At 35.9% G+C, this 12,684-nt stretch overlaps 1 long non-coding RNA gene across 1 annotated transcript in view; it reads right to left on the bottom strand.

Moving 5' to 3' along the window:
- LOC104913987 overlaps positions 1–12,684 on the bottom strand; it is a 232,537-nt gene that overhangs the window by 178,096 nt on the left and 41,757 nt on the right. Inside the window, exon 2 of the long non-coding RNA XR_795754.3 lies at positions 4,322–4,444. This is a non-coding gene — a long non-coding RNA (uncharacterized LOC104913987). The remainder of the gene's footprint in view (positions 1–4,321; positions 4,445–12,684) is intronic.

Genomic DNA, 12,684 nt, shown 5'->3' with positions numbered 1-12,684 from the left:
ACATCAGTTCAAAATCTTTAATATTTACTTAGATCCTTAAGGATCTGAGACTTGCTGACAATAAAAATTGTTGAGAGGTCTAATTTTGCAGTATTCCCATGTGGCACACTCAGATGCCCTATGTGATTTTTAATTTCTGCTATGATGACAAAGTGAGACTGAAAATCTGAGAGAGTGTAAGGAATGTATCTTCAGTAGTTAAGGTCAGTGTTCTCCAGCTTGGGGGAAGGGGGGGAAACAACCAAAAAAACTCTTCAAAAGTGCAAGGCATTTCTGCCTTGTCTGTGATATATTACATAAAGTATTTTCAAATTAGTTCATTAAATTATCTCAGAATTTTCAGCTAAAATCAATACACATTTATAGCGAACAGTGATAGATCAGGAATACAAAGACAAGGACAAACAACAAATATCCAGTGAAGGTTTTCTGAAGCATGAAAAAGTGTAGGGTAGTTGAGTGGTTATCACTTGAGAGAGCAGATACTGCAAGAGGTTAGGAGATTATTGAGAAAATGGGTCCTGCAACACCTGATGGTCAGCAAGACGACAGATGTTGCATCTTCTACATGGAAATCCTATTTAGGTGAGTTCGGTGGATGCTCATCTTATATGGGGATCATCTCATCTTGATTACTAAATGCAGTGGAATACTATAACTTGTGACGTGATAAACTTACTGTTGGAGGCAGCAGACACTGGAAAAGAACTGTGATCTTACTTCCTCCACACCTTGTGCTTTGGCCAACTTCTGATCTGACTCCAGCTTCCTCGTGGGTCAGCAGGCGCCACAGCAGCCACTACCAAATGAAAGAATCAGCTCCCACTTCCTTGCCACAGCTCTGCTGGAGGAAACCCAGCCAAGCTACAGGGATGTTATATCAGTACTGCTAAAGACACGATCCTGGGCAGCTTTATCACAGAGCTCTGTAAGGTTATTGACAGGGATCAAATGTGAAATTCATCTTTGGGAATATCTTCAGAGATCTATTCTCATTTACTACCTGAAAGAGTTCCTGTGATAGCAGAAACTCCATCCATATGATTAAGGCAATCATGAGTGAAGTTAGTGCTACTAACCACAACTGGAATTAATAGGTACAGTAGGAAACAAGATTACGTGATAAATCACTTTTTATAGCAAATTTTTAAAAGATGGAAAGGAGGAAAAACTCAATAAAATGTAAAATGTTCAGCTAGCTAAAAGATCAAACAAAAAGTAATAGTCCAAATAACGGTTGCAACCAAATCTCACAATTTGAACAAGAGTATAAATCTGAGAAGATAAAGTAAATAAATGTGAATAAAAGTACATGAAATTTTTAAATTAAATCATAAAATAATGGGTTTAATTCTAAAGGGAACAGTGTGTGCCAGAATATTGAGTTATACATTGCTTTATTGAAGAGTAGGTCAAGATCTTATCAGCTCTATTATGAGGAATGTCAATAAAAGGCTGTGCAATGATAAAATGTTTAATTAAAAATGAACATTGTGCAACATATGAACTCTTTGTGTTATACAGAAAGAGGAGTCAAATGTATTATGTTCTTCAAGTTACAAATTGCACCAAATCTTCCCTCCCCCCCCCAGTTGTGCATTCTTATAAGTATGAAATCTTGTATAAAATAGATTTATTTATATTGGATCCTTTACAAATTAGCTTAAGATCATCTACCTCCAGAGTGCTTCAAACACTTTGAAAATCTAGGACAACTGTGTTGAGAACAGTGGGGTCTTGTTCTTGGTATTCTTCCAGTTGAATAAGTGGTATATTTTGTCAAGTTAATTAAAAAAGTAAAGGCTTAACAGTGATGTACGTTGATGAAAAAGTAATAGAAACTAGCAAGATTAATTTTTTACTTCATTATTTTAATATACATGCATACAGCATTAGCATCCTAAAGATCTCTAACAACTCACTAGAGTGACACTATAAGAAAGTATGAATGTTTTGTAAGGTGTGAATGACCTGTAGATGATTCATGTTCCAATAATAGTAGTGTGAGAGAGTCTGTTACTAAAGCAAAAAATTTATCCTTACTAACTGTTTCTATTCATGGAGTAAAAACAAGTTTATCAAATCAAGAACAGTTAGCAAAGAAAAAGCAACGATAGTCTCATAAGAAGAGTTTGTGATCACAGATACTGGTGATATTAAAGAGCTATTAAAATATCTATTGTTTCCTCTCAGAGTTCAGCCTTGTTTGTACTGTATTTACCTGTTGGTTTGCCACCCTATCCTTTGGGAAATAATTCTGAAATCCTTTCTCTCTTTTTATCATATATTATTTCCTGAGTGTTGGTCTACAATTATCTCTAACAATACCATCATATTTAAGTATAGAAAAACAAAGATATGGAAATGTATTTTTCTCTGAGCATAGGATCCCTCAAATCAAGAACAAATAAACTTCAATAACAGAGAATTACTACCTAAGAAGCAGATTTGGTAGTAATATTAAAAACTAAGTCCTCAGAGGAGGTCTAGTTTGGGGCATGAATAGAACAAATCCTTCACCAGGAGCCAGCAGATATTCCTAGGGTCATGGCCTAGCTGAAGTTAAGGGAACCCCCCTTACACACTGATCGCAGTGGGGCCAGATATCATCCCCATATTTTATTCATAGTATATCATCACAAATGGAAACTATAAATGAAGTATCATGAAGTGAGGTGCCTATAATTCATAATGTTTTCTTCCACAGTAATAGCCAAGACCTCTCCCTGAACTCCAACAGAGGCAAATTAGTTCCACATGTCAGATACCAACCGCAATATTTTCCCTTACACTTGGTACACAATGAGGGAATGCATTACAGCATAGAGCAATTAATACATTTCTTCTTGTGAAATAATGAATGGCAGGACAACTCAGAAAAAATGTCGTTCACTTGAAAGGGGTGAATTGCTTGCCCATGAAGAATAGAGAAGTAGGAAAAGCAATCAATGGAAAATAAGATAAATTAAGCCCCCTACTGTCTTACATCTTCCTAGTGGTTGTTTTAGTTGCTTCATTTCAATGCTTTTTCTTTGCAGGTCTCCAGGTACCCCCACTTACAACATGTAGTTTATATTGCCTAGGTCACCTCTGAGTCTAGGATTACTGTCTGCCACAATCCTAACTAAATCTGTTTAGCTTTTAAGTTTTCTTGCAATAGAAATCTAATATACAAGATAGGACTGACAAGCACAGGCAACTCGTGCATTTTGCATGCTCTGGGGTATCCTGCCAGGGGCTCAGCTGCTGCTCCAGATGGTCACGGATCTATTGCAGGTTGTGTGTCGTATTTACCAGTCCCATGTTTAAGTAACATACTCTCACCTCAATATGTCTTTTCCAGTGAGAAAATAGTAAACTAGAACCAATGCCCTTAGGCAGTGTCTATTCATTGCACTGCACTTTGACCAGAAATGATGTGAGCACATAGGAAAACATTTCTCAAAATCACTCTCTCATTAAACCATTCTATTAAGAAAAACATTGATTACAGAGTGTTAATTAAGATATATTATTTCTAATAACACATTCTTAGGAACTACAGAGTATAATTTCAGTCACAGGTAACAACCACAACATCCCAAGAATGCTTTAGAAAATTACTGTGAGACTAACAAAACCTCATAGAACATTAGAGCCCAGTATAACACTTTGAAGTGTTAGCAGCTCTGCTTGGTAGAAACCAACAAATAGGAAGCTATTACAGATGACAAATCAGTGCGAAGCAAATTATGGATCTAACAATAATTTCATAACTGTCCCTTCCATTGTCATACTTCTGCAATTACCCTATAGCCCTTCTGAGTTTTTCACCAAGGAGTCCTCTCCAAGCAAGTCTCTTCCATTGTGTTCTCAATTCTAAGTCTTTCATATGTATTGTCTTTTGTTTCTCAGCTCCATTTTGCTCTAATATTTTTTTTTGCAGCACCAAGGTAAGAATGACCATGTGTACTTGCTTCTACTGTTACTAATGCAATGGTCTTGAAAACTACAATCCTGTTATAGAATTATATGAATTCTTCCCACTATATAAACCATTGATATTTTAGACACTCATTTTTTTCAAAGCCAATTATAGGAATCTAACAATATCCTTTCTTTCCAGGTTCTGCTGCTGATAATGAATGGTGAGTTCTGCTGCAGTGCTATCAAGGTACCTTGAGTGTACTTTCTGCTGATAATTTTAGAAGTATAATCAATGGCAGTAATAGTTGTGAGGTCAGGTATTTCTCCAAATTTTAGAAGATTTAAATACTTTTTTGTCTTAATTTACATTAGATAGAAAAGTAACTCGAATCTCATGGAAAAGAAAGAAACATACCTTATTCTAAGAGACCTCTTCCATTTTATCAGTATTACTCAGTGCTGCATGTGACGTCACCAGAGGAATGGACCATCACACCAGACAGAAGCTGACATCTACAGAAAATGTTACTTTCCAGGCCTGTAATATAAAGACAATGCACAGTTTGCTCAGAAACAATGACTCCATAAAATTCTGAGATTATTGTTGTTCAGTTCATCTTTCTCAAATTTGCCCTGCTCAACAAGGAAAAAAAGAAGAGATTTTTTTTTTTTTTTAAAAGGTCAGAAAACCTCCACTACTCCTAACTTTAAAAACTCAATTTGACATATAGAATTCAAGCTTTTTTTTTTACGGTTTCTGCATCATCACCGTCAATAATCTTTTATGATCCAATATCATAAAAGGCTTATATTTGACAAATTTTTACCATTTATATGTATGGATACTGTTACTTGCATGTATGAGCTTTCTTGTATTTGCAAGGTACCTAATATACAACAGAATCTTGAAAACCGCGTTAAAAATTACACAATATATAGGAACTGCAAAAGTGTGAAGTTAAGCATTATAGAGTTAGATATAGATGATCTAAGGATGTCTATATATGTTGAAGTGAAAGTTACATTACTGGAATTTCATTAATTTTTCTGAAAAAGCATAGCCAAAGTGGAAGTGGACTTTTACTCCTAAATTTGCATGTCTTGTAAACATGCGATATGAACACACATAGAAAGGATAAGTGAAGACAGATTTGATTATTGAAGAATAAATGGAGATCACAAATAATATAAATCCCATTATACATATATATATTTCTTCACGTATTCTCTTTTCCAGTCATCAGCCAATTTTGAGCCAAATTCAAGATACTCTGTAAGCATACATAACTTCAATAGAGTGGCAATCAAATTTACAAAAGATCAATTTAATCTTGCATTGCACAAAACATCAATGACTTCATATATCCATTACCCTTTTTGTCTGGAGTAGCAGAACGTCACTAGGACTCTATTTAACCAACACAGATTATGCAGATCACAGTTGAAGTGTATCATTTTAAGGCAATAAGAAAGTGTAACAGGTTTTTGGAGTCTGAAAGATTTTTTAGCAACTGAAGACATTTTCTACATTTTGTACTAAGACGTAAAACTCCAAAACGCAAATGTATTTTCTTTATAATTGATGCTTCTAATGATTAAGTAGTTATTTTTCCAAGGCAAATTTACTTTTTTAATTGGAAGTAATACAAGCATAGCAATAGCTATGCAAAACTACAAGGCAATTGATCCCGGTATATTATCCATCCTTTTCGTTAACCTTGAGTGTTGAATTATGTCTAGTCTACGTGTTTATCATTTCTAGGTATGGATACATATATGATTACAAAACTAAACCTCAAGAGACCCATGGTTCAAAATGTCAACTCTGCATATACTATAGATGAGCAGGCCCAAAGAAGAAAACAAGTTTGGCATGTTTCTAATTGGTTTTCTTTATTAGCATTCACAGAAATCCCCATAGGCAAAGCCATACACAGTTAAAAGTACTGAGTTTTAACTATTTTTTGTGTTGTATAGTTAACCCTTAAGATATAGATTTTAATACAGGCAGGCACTCGCATTGTTGGTTTTGTCGTGAAGCTTATAAAATAAATTTAAATGTTAATCCTTCACATTATAGCCATTCAATACGAAACTCAGCAATTGTACCACAGTATGACTTTCTCCTTCACATACTTTCACAGTGATATTCAATCTTTATAAGAGGCATAGGAGAGTAACTTGAAACATGTACTACTGTCCTAAAAATTTCAGAGCTTTCAGTGTATAAACATTGATGAAGAATACCTCATGCAACTTCATCTTTGTCGAAGAATTCAGATCAGATCTACTTTGAATATGATGAAAAAGTAACAGCACCACATTTCACTTCATAGCTCAGCAAACATGGGATTTAATATACAGATTATAAAGACAAATAATCAAAATTTATCAAATAAGAAAATAAAAGGTATGTTCAACATTATAAAGTGTAACTCTTTGATAAGGAACTATAGCACACCTAACTGAAATCATCACTTTATTGAGGGTCACGAGCAGAGTTACAATGGAAATCAAAATTTTTATTCCTTAACAAAACAAATCAAAACTCAGTGAGAGACAACAGAGCAATATCAAGAACAAATCCCATGATACTGAGATATTACATGTTAAATGCCATCACAGTTTTTTCTTGGATAGAACACGAGAATTTAAGCCAAGTGCAATAGAAAGAATTACCACAAAATATTAATGTTCTGCTGCCTTCCACTATTGAGGGAAAAGAGTAAAACATGCGTAGATAAATAAAATCTCCAAAATTTGCCTAAGAACTCTAGAAATTGAACCATTTTCTAAATGTTAGATATTGTATTGTTCTGCTCGTAGCCAAGCACTCAAATGAAACATTATAGTGACCCAGACCTGTATTATTTCTTGTTTTCCAAAAATGAAAACCCAATACCACATTCTGAGGACCACACATTTTCAGACAATCACCAGAGCAGCACCTGAAGAAATCGAAGCTACTCTTCTTTCTTTGAAGTGTTCAAAAAATAAAGGAAGATCACAGGTCTGCCCAAAAAATTGAGACAAACAGGAAAAGTGGATACTCTGAAAAAGACATTGAATACACTACTGAAGTCATCACTGGCTGAACATAATGCTCTTCTCTTGTTCCAAGAGTTGCAGCAAATACCCAACAAATGGCTATAAAGATTCACAACATTCAAAATATTTGAGCATAAGTGATTTTATGACATCTACAACTAAGAATAGTATTTGTCACTACGATTTTTGTTTCACTATTTATATAAGTATCAACCTCAATCTTTCATGACTATTTGACACTAAAAAAAAAAAAAGCTCAACAGGAGAGATCCTACTCAGAAAAAAAAATCTGTTGAAGTAGAAATGAGCTTTTTCTTTCTACACAAACTGCAAATATTATGTACTGTTAGTGGACCTTGGACTGTCAATACTTCACCACTTCAGTGTGATCCCATTCCAGCTTCAGAATGAGTTGACAGGGAGTGACAGCATAAATTTAGTCTGTTGATATCTGATCTTTGTCCACTTAGGATGAAGCTTCTGAATAAGAATTTGTTACAGGAAGCACCATGCTTCCCTGCTTCAGTTGGCTTCATTATTTATCTATTTTATTCACTGTGAGCATTAAAAACATATTGCCTACAAGGACCCCTCAAATAGATCATCTCCAAGTCACATTTTTTGTATGGGGCAACCCACCAGATGAATTTGTCCATTCCACCTAGGACATAACACTCACAGGGAGGGGATGGTCTTGAAATTAAACTGTGCCACTGATCAGAAATAATTTTTATTTCTACACCACCATAAACAATTTAATTTCCATTAGTGCTACCTTATCTTATCCTAAAAGACTTGTATAGATATGTAGGACTGTAATGATGCGAAAGAACCGCTAGCCTAAAAAAATGTGCAGCAGGCAAAGCAGTACTAGTCTGAATGTAGTTTATTCAGTGTTTGGCCACGTGCTACAAGAAACCCTCAACATCCTATTTTACTATTAATAAGCTAAAGAAAACATTTTCTGAGCCATCTTTGGTTATTTCTGAAAGTAGATATGCTAATAGTCTAACCATCTTAAATTGGTGTCTCTTCAGTGGATAAAAGGAAATGTTCCAGTACTTGCTTTCATGCTACTACTATATTCACTTGGTGCAACATTTTGATAAAATACTCCTTCAGAATTCAGAGCCTTGATAGCAGATAATTTTCAGTCTGGTGAGGAAAGTAGGAGAACAAAAATAAGTTCTGAGCTCATGAAATACAGAAAAAGAACCAAGGTGTTATCTTCTCCTTCCTCCTTTCAAATCACAAAAGACTACATCCTGGTATTTTTTTCATTTATTATTTTCCAATTGCCTTTTTTTTTTTTCTTTCTCAAGAGGAAAACAGAATCTGAAACACTCTCTTCTTAATTCTGAAGTTTTATATTTAAAACTATTACAGTAATTCAATAAAATCTTCAAAAGTACTTGGGTAGTGTCATCTCAGTTCTCCTTTGAAGACAACTGAATATGTAACTACCAACTGACCAAAGAAGTGAGTCACTAAGTTTACAAGTATTTTTTTCCTACTTCCTTATTTCACCAGTATGATTCCCTGAAATCCATTTTCGTTTCATCCAGAATCCATTATGTTGCTGAATTTGCTTAAAAATACTTAATCTTATTAAAACCAGACTCTTAATTTGTTTAGCTTACTCCCAGAAAGAACACCCGTCAAGATGAGGACTGTTGCCCTGAATTTATAACAGTGCAACAAGCCACCTAGTAAAGCCTGTATTTCTGAGGAATGAAACATCACTAACTGGAGGAACAGGGTACTTGAATTCCATCAGCTGGTTCATTTCAAAATAAAGTTCTCCTTAACTAGATTCATGAAAGACAGGTATTATGATGGTAAGGTGATATGAACAAAGAGGATCAAGAGTATTCTGTTTGATGTTAAGGTATGGTCAGATTTTTGTGCACTAAAAATGTAGGAATGTTTAAAACATAATAAAAGTCATTCTCCAGAGTTCTAAAAAATCTGTAACTCAAATGTTACAATTTAGCAGACTGTGAAAATAACGTTTTATGTGAATTAATGCTGGATCTGCTTTCATCTTTGTAATTTGAAACTTCAACTCTTTACACATTCTTTTCCTTATTTTCAAATAAATATTTATTTCACTGAACAAGATCTAGATGGCTAAAGTGCTATTCCTGACCTTCAAAGCCTCTGGAGTTGATCTGAGAAGATGCAACCAGTCCACAGATCTTTGAACATTTTTAGAATGGATCTTATAAATAGAATTGTGAGGTTTTCAAACATGGGTAAATATTTCCTTGATGTGTCCATACACCATGAGAAAGGTCACTTCTCTCATGTCATTCAGTCAAAAACTGAAGTGCTAGGATTCTTTTCTAAACTTGTTTGAGCTAGTGTGACAACTGGAAATAAACCATATGTGACATCATCTCTAGATGATATACTCAATTCAATACCTACCACAATATAATGAAAAAAAAAAAAAATAAAAAAAAAAAAAAAGAAATTAATTCCCAGGGCTTTGACCAAACAAAGGTTTGGGGCTTTTTTTCCCTTCCCACAGTGTTGCTAGTCTGTTAAGGAAACTAATTATCCAAATACGTTATCCAAATACATATAAAGGTCTGCAGCCTTTTTATTTAGAATCATAGAATCAAATAATTAAGGTTGGAAAAGACCTCTAATATCATCTAGACCAATTGCTGACTCATCCCCACCATGCCCACTAACCACATCCCCAAATGTCACATCTACACGTTTTTTTAAAAACCTTCAGGGATGGTGACTCCACCATCTCCCTGGGCAGCCTGTTCCAACGCATTAGCTCTCATTGTGAGAAAACGTTTTTCCTAATATCCAACCTAAACCTCCCCCTGGGGCGATTTAAAGCCAGTGCCTGTTGTCCTATCACTACTTACCTGGGAGAAGAGGCCAACACTTACCTTGCTACAATCTCCTTTCAGGTCATTATAGAGAGTGATTAGGTCTCCCCTGAGCCTTCTCTTCTCCAGATTGAACAATCCCAGCTCCCTCAGCCACTCCTCATAAGACTTGTGCTCCAGACCCTTTGCCAGTTTCACTGCCCTTCTCTGGACGTGCTCCAGGGCCTCAATGTCTTTCTTGTAGTGAGGGGCCCAAAAGTCAACACAGTACTCAAGGTGTGGCCTCACCAGGGCCAAGTACAGGGAGCCAATCTATTCCTTAGTCCTGCCTCACTATTTCTGATCCAAGCCAGGATGCTGTTGGCCTTCTTGTCCATCTGGGCACACTGCTGGCTTATTTGTTACAGCCAGCTGTCACTAATGTTGCCTAATACCTCCAGATCCTTGTCCTCCCCGCATCTTTCCAGCCACTCTGCCTCAAGCTTGTAGCACTGAATGGGGCTGTTGTGACCAAAGTGCAGGACCCGGCAGCTAGTCTTATTACAGTTCACACAATTGGCCTCAGCTAAGCAATCCAGCCTGTGAAGGGCCTTCCTATTTTTTTATTGTTATAATTGCCGTAGTTTATAATTTAAAACAGTATCATAGACAAGAGATGTTTCTTTTTACTAAAAAGAAATTAAGTAGGAAATTCACAAAAGCAATAAATAAATAAATAAATAAATACAAATGGGGGCAGGAATCTCTACCTGCAATCTTCAAGTTTATTTCTCTTTAGAAAATGTCTTCAGCAATTTCCATTTGTAGACATTTGTTTTTCGAGAGCAGATTATTATAGAAAATAAAGCTTCAGAATGAATTTGAAATGTATTTTGCACCAGCCATAGATCTGGCCCAGTGCATTTGTCACTTTACCATATGTGTACTAGAATTAATCTTTTTACTGTGCAAGACTTCCCCCATAGCTTCACACTAGAGAAGATCACAGAGAGTTATTGAATTTATTATCCTTTTATTGATCTTCCAAAGGCATTTGGATGGATTGATTCTGATACGCTGCTCCTTAGACATATTAGACAGATTACATAAACAACAAATTTCAGAGCAGCTGACTGTGACCAGGTCAATATCTCACAGGAAGTTCTTGCTCACACATACCTATTCCTTGCCAGGAGCATGTCAGTCTTCTTTCTGATTTACAGCTGTCAACTTATGACATACAAAACAGACTACAAACTGGGGGATTTAAAGCATCCTAATTTTTGTCTTTTGAAATTAGACTATATTTGTGGCTTAATAATATGCTGCACTACATAAATATTCTGAAATGCTTCATTATTCTACTGTTATCTAACTATCAAAAGAAAATATGTCTTCAAAGATGAGTCACTTTTGTATTACCACTTTTTGCTTTCAAACCTGCCAACTTCTGACAAAATGGACAACCCTCTGCAGGATGATTTAGTTTTAATTGTGAAGCAGAACAAAAAGAATAAAGCACATTTAGCAACTTTTTAAAAGGTGACATGATAGACTCTGACAAGGGAATGTGAGGCTTATCACAGAAGATTCAAAGCCTAACACAGGTTTTCCCTTACTATGCTAAATACATCTCACACTTGTGAACTGCTCCCCTTGCAACAAGTCTCATCACACTGTCCAGTAATTATGGGCTACTTCTCTTTGCAATCCAGACACATCCCCTATGGAGAATTTTACTTAGAAATGCTTATACCCTACAAAAAACAATGTTATGCTCAGCCAAGGACTATGTACAAGGGCTGATCCAAAAACAATGCCTCCTATTTTGTTATGTTGGCCCAAAATGTCAGAGGTGGATGTTGGTATGGCAGTAGAGGTTGGACCTTTCCACCAATATTCCATTCCATTTTGTTGCCCTATGACAGATGGCAGCAGAGGGACAGTCTGACAAAGTATCTGACATGGAAATGTGTGTGAAGCGAAGGTGTGTCACTGAATTCCTCCGTGTGGAAGAAATTTTACCCACTGACATTCACTGACGCTTGCTGAACATTTATGGAGATCAAATAGTGGATGTAAATACACTGAGATGGTGGATGGTGTAGTTTCAGCATTGGCAACAGTAATGGGAAAGACAAGCCACATTCCAGATGGCTGTGCAGATTTTTGTGAGCATGACTTGCAGGCTCATGTTCATCGATGGAACAGGGTATCTACTGATGGCAACTATTTTGAAAAACTGTGTTTTGAAACTGAGAACTTGCTTTGTCAAACAGCATTATTGTGTTCTTTGTATCTGTTGTAGTTTTCATGGAAATAAATAGGAGGCATTGCTTTCATAGCAATCTAGGTATTTCTAAAACTGGAGTTTGGCTCCACCACTCCACTTTCATTGGATTTGTAGGAGCTACGCAGCACAATCTTCCTGAAAGCCCAGGTCTCCTCCAGGCACTGCAGGCTTGGCTAACCAAACCACTAGTTCAAGTGTTTCAAGTCCAGGGATGGAGGAGCCCGTAATCAGGCTCTTTGCCTCGTCTTTTTTGTGTTTCAGCTCTCATTTGAACTGAATAAAAAGCTGGGTAGGAAGGAGAGAAGAAGACCACAGTGCAAAAGTTCTTAGAGTGCTTACCAGATGCTGTCTCAAATTAATCGACAAGCAATAATGAGGAAGAGGACTTAATCCCACTTTTTGTTAGATTTATTTAGAACTCTTGAAGCTAGATTTCAGCAATATTTATTTCCAGATTACCTTTTTGTCTTCAAAAGACACACCAACCATGAAAAGAAACTGCAGTAGTTTTGGCGAGTTCCTCCAACTCTTTTTCCTTTATATTATAAATACAAAAATATAATGATTAGGCCAGCTGCAAAAAGAGCAAAAATGCTGTTCCACTCT

The sequence above is a fragment of the Meleagris gallopavo genome, chromosome 1 (genome assembly GCF_000146605.3).
Source record: "Meleagris gallopavo isolate NT-WF06-2002-E0010 breed Aviagen turkey brand Nicholas breeding stock chromosome 1, Turkey_5.1, whole genome shotgun sequence".
In the NCBI taxonomy this organism is placed as follows: Eukaryota; Metazoa; Chordata; class Aves; order Galliformes; family Phasianidae; genus Meleagris; species Meleagris gallopavo.
Note: the sequence above shows the minus strand (reverse complement) of the source record. Positions and strands in the feature narration are given on the sequence as shown.